Source organism: Ovis aries, chromosome 4, assembly GCF_016772045.2.
Source record: "Ovis aries strain OAR_USU_Benz2616 breed Rambouillet chromosome 4, ARS-UI_Ramb_v3.0, whole genome shotgun sequence".
Lineage (NCBI taxonomy): Eukaryota > Metazoa > Chordata > Mammalia > Artiodactyla > Bovidae > Ovis > Ovis aries.
The window spans coordinates 72,247,566-72,254,561 of NC_056057.1; positions in this window are offsets into that span (position 1 = coordinate 72,247,566).

The following is a 6,996-nucleotide window of genomic DNA, read 5'->3' on the forward strand; positions in this document are numbered from 1 at the left end:
ACCCATTAAATAATTTTCTTTACAGCAGGACTTCTTAGAACCTTTATACAACAAAATATATACCAACCAAATACATGAAATGACACCCCAAATGTCAACGCTGGTCACTCTAAGAGCAGAGAACTGGAGTGGAGGGAATCGATGCACATAGAGAAGAAAAGGACACAGTGCAGTGATTCCAGGCTTAAGGAAAACCCCTCCTCCTTGTAGAACTTGAGGGTCTACTTGGCTGTGTAAACATTTTGTCTTATTTGCAGTCTGTTCTCATGGATTTATTTTCATTTGCATTTTGGACTAAGATAAGAAAAGGTGTTTATATGTTCCACTAACGAATATTTGAATCTCTGCTGAAAGAAGCAGCAGATGAATCTCAACATTTATTACTACTGGCATTTATTATACTGCTATCAACACTGCAACCATTCTCATTCCACAAAGACCATCCTTGTCTTACAGGATCCTGGAGAGGCCCTGCCACCATTTTGTTTGGTATCAGTGCTATAAAACTAGGAAACCCAGAGTAAGATGAATGATATACATGCTTATGGTTGAAAATTATGTACTAATAACTAAGTCAAATAGAAACCCAGAAATCACTCTTCTTCTTTGTATAATGATCCACCAATAGGTAAAGAATCAGATCTTCCCTTCCTGCTCACTGCGTGTATATGAAATAATGTGTTGAATTATGCTTTTTCTATTGGTGAAAAAAGTACAATGTAAGTATATTTTAAGGAACACTAAATATTAATAAAAAGGAGGGAAATGCAAATGGCCTAGATAGCATAGTGAAAGATGGATGACTCAGTGGGTCACTATTCCTGTGAACAGAACTTCAGAAACTACAGATAAAGACAGACTTCAAGCCTCTTATATGACACTATTTAAAGCATTTGCTACCTGTATAATAGGCTGGAAAGGGACTATTCAATTGATGAAGGGAGATTTAGATCTATGACTTACATTATCATGATGAATCCTATATTAATATTAAAGTTCTATCCATCACATTGGAAATTTCCCCCAGAGGGTTTTTAACATTTCCCTGGTGACTGCCTCAATACGTAAATCAATGCCATTCTGAGAGGCCAGAGAAGACTCTCTGCATATAACTTTTTCTACATTACATTTTTTCCCATTTTATTTCTGTACACATTGAGTCCATTTTAGTCTTAGGAAAAAGTCACCCTGTCTTCAGATAATCCAAGTTCATATGTCTGTCACAAATGCTCTCGTTGAGCCATTCCATACTATTTCCTATTTCCCTTTTGTCTGCTGATAGTAAAATTAGCAGCAGTAAGAGGTCTGCTCCATAGGCTTAGGAAACTTGGCACAAGCTGTTAGTACAAGCAGTAAATGCTGGCCAGCTTATATGTTGTAGCCTGTAAAATGTTGGATATAGTGGCTCAGATTCTTTGGTTGGTGGCCACAAGCCTGCAAATGTCCCATTTCATCAAAATCACTTCAGCAACTGCTGTTCACATGTCTGTCCAAAGAGAGAAAGAGGGTGATGCAATTGGGTCATATGGGAATGAAGCTGGTCTTTTGATACTAATTTGCAGTGTATTAGGAGCAATGCTGCCCCAGGTGCTCGGGTATAATAGTAACCTGGGGATCTCCTTGACCCTAATTATAAGATGCTCCAAACTGAACTGCAGATGAGATTTGGAGTGGGGGTGAAAGAAAAGAATAACAGGCCAAAAATCATTCACTGATTCCTTCTTCTGCACCAGAAAGAAAACTTGGAAGATAAAAGTCCATCTTCTCTCAGCCTTCCGTTTCTGCTCGCCTCTCTCCCAGCCTGCATCCCACCACCTCTTCCTCAAGCCTACAGTGAACTTTAGAAGAGAGTATAATAAGAATAATAGCAGCAGTGATTGCAGCAACTTTTGAGGGAACTTGCAGGACTGATGACTCAGCCAGCCCTGCAGAGCATTTGCTCAACTTTTTCTCCAAGTGGGCTGGTCAGAACCTTTGACTGGTGGAGCACTGAACAGAGAGAAGAGGACACAATGAGAGGATACCCTTTACCCCACAGCTTAACTTTTTTTCCAGATGTAGCCAACCAACATCACCCTCCCAAATTCCCTTCTTACAATTTACCCCTCGGAAGATGTCCCAGAGGACGGTGTGCATCCTCCGCCCAGGCTTTCACTTGGGGTCAGCATAACTCAGAGCATCCTGAACTCTGTTTGTAGTTAGAGGAAAGGGCTGTGGGATGCAACACTCAGCCTCTTAGATGGAGAGCATCTACTGCCAGCAATGGAAGGGAGAAATTACCTGGCAGATTTTTCATTTGAAAAACTTAATAAATTTTTAAATCTTACTCTTTCAAAAGAAGCCATAAATGGGTCAAATGATACAGAATAGTAAAATGGATGTGATATGAATTCTTTATAATTATGGAAATAGCAGCTTCCTTATTGGTTACATGAGTCATGTAACATGTAATTCCCCATCTTGGGTTATTAATAATGGATACACAGTTATCATATTGTTTTAATGAACACTTCTGAAATACTTTCTGCCACTAAAAGCAAATATTTTATTGTAGACAGATATGGTTGTAGGATTGAACTAGGATGTTCCATTATTACTACCTCTAGTTTAGTGTAAATACTGTCAAAAATAATGACAGAGAGTGATGAAGCTAATTACCAAAAGAGAATATATATCTATATTTGGGATTATACACAAGAGTCTTATTTTTACTATCTCCAAAATAAACTCTCCTTACTCATTAAATAAAGAGAGGGAATTTGGGATTGTTTCCAAGGAAGACTACCCAAGTATCAAGCAAAGAATGGTAAATCTGCCAATTTACTAGAAAAATAAATTTTCTTGCTCAAAAGGCCATGAACCATTCTACTCTGGGTCACAGAACTCACCTGATCTTAGTAAACTCAGTGCAAAGAAATGAGGCAAGCCAGTATCACCACATCTATATGGAGTGTGCGAAACATTTAGGAAACATTTAGGAATGTGAGGCTCAAGTTGAAAAGAGCGTAGAACCGTTAGGGACCAAACCACCTGGTCTTGAAATTCTCAGGATAGACCTTCATATCTGGTGCTAAGCATAATGCTAGAAACGGGAACACCTCCAAATGCCAAAGAGGAACACCTGAGCCAGGGCTCTCACCTGCCAGGGGGAAAAGGGAATCTTACAGGCTCTCAAAGTTGGCATTGCTTTTGATGGATATATGGAGAAATAGCTGGGAACTGTGCCCTTGGCTGCCCCTGGGGAAGGGAGATCTACAATTTATTTTGTTTTGTTTTTATCATCAAAGCCCCACATGAGCCACAAAAATATCACACACGAACACCTGCTTGCAAAAACAAAGAGATCCAGATGGCACCAATGAAAGCACTTGTCTGCTGGTATCACCGGGGCAGGATAGAGACCTCCTCAGCACCTTTGGAGAGAATGGAGAAATATCCACACCAAAACAGGATGGTTCAGATGCCCTTTGATTGCACATTAGAACTTAGTTTTTCACCAGCTTAGCAAGTAGTTTTCCTCTGCACAGTGAATTGGATTCAGGGAGAGAAGAATTCAGGTTCTCTCTAACACTCCGTCTTTCTTACTGTTTTGAATAACTACAGTATTGTCTTCCCAGTAGCACCACCCACCCCCAACTCTTCACAGGTTTGCAATTGGATCTTCTATGTTACTGCAATGTGACACACCTTGGCTACAGGTTCAGGATGGGGCACCTTAACTAGACTGGGCCAATCAGAATCCATCCCTGCACACTGAATCTGGAACTGAGATAAGGCAGTTTTTCACAGGTTGGCTGAAATTGCAAAGAGGTCAAATCAGTCAATCCTAAAGGAAATCAACCCTGAATACTCCCTGGAAGGACTGATGCTGAAGCTGAAGCTCTAGTACTTTGGCCACCTGATGCAAAGAGTTGACTCACTGGAAAAGCCCCTGATGCTGGGAAAGACTGAGGACAGGAGGAGAAGGGGGCAACAGAGGATGAGATGGTTGGATGGCATCACCGACTAAATGAACATGAGTTTGAGCAAACTAGAAGACAGTGAAGAATAGGGAAGCCTGGTGTACTGCAATCCATGGGGTCACAAAGAGTCAGACACAATTTAGCAACTGAACAACAACAAAACCAAAAGTTATTGGCAAACAGAGAAGCAGAGAGACCAAGACAGCAGTAGGAGGGAATAATGAAGCTGATGCACAGAGAGAAGAAATGAGAATGCAGGAGATGGTCCCACTGGGTGATTAGAGTCCTAGGCTCTAGGTGTTTCATAGGTCCCAGTCTCATCCATAAGACATCCCAGTATCTTTCTATTAAATTCTTCATTTTGTTTAAACACATTAGAAATTTAAGGAATGTACAGTCAGGGACTTGAGTACTCTGTCAGGTAAAGGAGAGCCTAGTTTTACAGCTGTGCCAATAATGAAATCCTCAAGCACAAAACATTCATACAAACAGGAAACTGCTCAAGAGGCAGGGAGGTCCAAAGTGAGCCCTCAGGGAATTTTTCTCTCCTCCATCTCTCACCATACCCTGCTTAGCCTGGGTATCAGAACTGTCTAGGGTTCTAGGATTCTTTCTTCCTGGATATTTTAATCCAAATGAGATCAAGTTAAGATATACATGAAGGAAAGTTTTAAAGTGGTAAATTTAAACAAACAAAGCAGCCTAAAGTATATGAAAACATAGGAAGGGCCATTTCTCTGCTCTTGACCTAAAGGTTGGAGAATAGGGTGCAGATAGATGTGGTATTTACTGGAAGATCCACACTGATCTCCTGGTCTGATGCCTCCAGGTCAGGGATCATTGGCTACTGCTATCATTAAATCCAGGGATTCCCTGGTGGCTCAGATGGTGAAGCATCTGCCCGCAATGCAGGAGACCCAGGTTCGATCCCTGGGTCACGAAGATCCCCTGGATAAGGAAATGGCAACCCACTCCAGTACTCTTGCCTAGAAAATTCCATGGATGGAGAAGCCTGATGGGCTACAGTCCATGTGGTTGCAAAGAGTCAAACATAACTGAGCGACTTCACTCACATCATTAAATCAGAAGGGGCTCCACCAGGGCTCATCAGTCAAATACCACTATTCTTAGACTTCTCTAGATCATTCAAGACTGTGTTTGTAACCAGCCATGGCTTTCCTGGTAGCTCAGATGGTAAAGAATCTGCCTACAGTGCAGGAGACCCCAGTTCGATTCCTGAATCTGAAAGATCCCCTGGAGAATAGGTAGGCTACCCACTCCGGAATTTTTGAGCTTTCCTGGTGGCCCAGATGGTAAAGAATCCACCTGCAATGAAGGAGACCTGGGTTCGACCCCTGGGTTGGGAAATTCCCTGGAGGAGGGCATGGCAACCCACTCCAGTATTCTTGCCTGGAGAATCCCCACGGACAGAGTAGCCTGATGGGCTACAGTTCATGCGGTTACAAAGAACCAGACATAATTGAGCAACTAAGCACAACCAGCATATTGTTCCTAGAGGAGATATGCTAGCTCATGCACCTAAATATGTTCTGAAATATTTACTAGCTTTGTCTATTTTCTTTACTGTAGGTACTCAAAGAGGAAATACCTGATTTGTTAAGTTCACCTGGCACAAAACCCAGTACAGAATTAAATCCAGTAGATATTTAATAGGATTACATTAATACTTACTCAGTTCATTTAACCTCCATTAGTACAGAATTTTCTGTCTAGATCCTACCTTTTACAATCAGGAGATTACCAGAAAAATCTTCTCCTTTAATTAAATTTATACCCAAATCACTGTAGGTTTAAAGGTATGTTTTTAAGTGCCTCTCCAAATACAAGTCTTTGGCTGAGGGCTTGTCGGTTTGCTTGCTCAGAACCGGTTGAGCTTTATATGTCATTGACTTGACTGAGTTTAGCCAGATGCCATGCTGTCATCTTTGGCTATGTCATGGATATGCCCCTTTGGGGGTTCAATAAAACCAGTATTGAAGAGAAGTGTAACCCCCTCATCAGTGATGAAGTCCGGCCGGGTAAACCAAAGACCCACTGCTATGAGGTACACACATGAGCTCAGATCTAGAGCTGAGAGGCAGAAAGTATGGCCAAAGCCAAAGCGCTGGAAACAGAAAACAACAAAGTCCAAGTGCCCCTGTGTTAACATAAGTGTGGTCAGAGCCAGGCTAGCTTCCGCTCAGAACCCAAGGCAAGCGCATGACTGCTGTAGATCTGTGAGAGCTCTCAACAGACCTCAGGAGCACAGAAACCAAGTGATCCCCAATCAGAAAGTAAAAACAAAAACAAAAAACAAATGAACAAAACCACCCATTTATATGTATATTTCAATTCACCTCCTTTTCTTTTTTCCATCAGAGATAAAAGAGCATCTAAGAGGGTCCATTTGAACAGTAAGGCTAATTTTTATTGGTTACCCCTTTGTCCTTATATTCCCCTGTTTAAGATGAGAAATAGTGTTTTAAACACCCTCCAAAACCCGTATCAGTGCAGGTTTAAGCAACAGATTTCCTCCCCAGTGAAGGTGTGGCCAGGAAAGTGGAAAAAGTTAGCCTAAGGATTAGGCTCAGTACTTCCTAAGCTGTCTCAGGCTTTCTCTTTTTTTAAAGCAAATGATAATTTGAAGAACACAGTCCACATTTTGGAGTAGAATCCTTCAAAACAAAGATAAAACAAACAAAGTCAAGATATTGAAGAAGCACACATCTTGTAAGAAACTAAATTCTTCTGCTCAGGTTGGAAAAACAAGATGGCTGATAACTTATTTTAAAAATATCAAAAGACAAGATCGGCCAAAAACAGAGAAAAAAAAAAAATCCCCATGAAAGTCTTGGTTTCCATTACCTATATTTGTATAAAAGCTATGTGTTGTTTTAACCAAACATCTGGTCTTTGTCCCTCATGTAGAGAATTCTGAGTTTTCTTGACACTTTGGCAAGAGGTACCACAAACCCCTGCCAGGCTAGTAAAAATCACACATTTTTCCTGCAAGGGAAAAAATGTCACTAAAAAT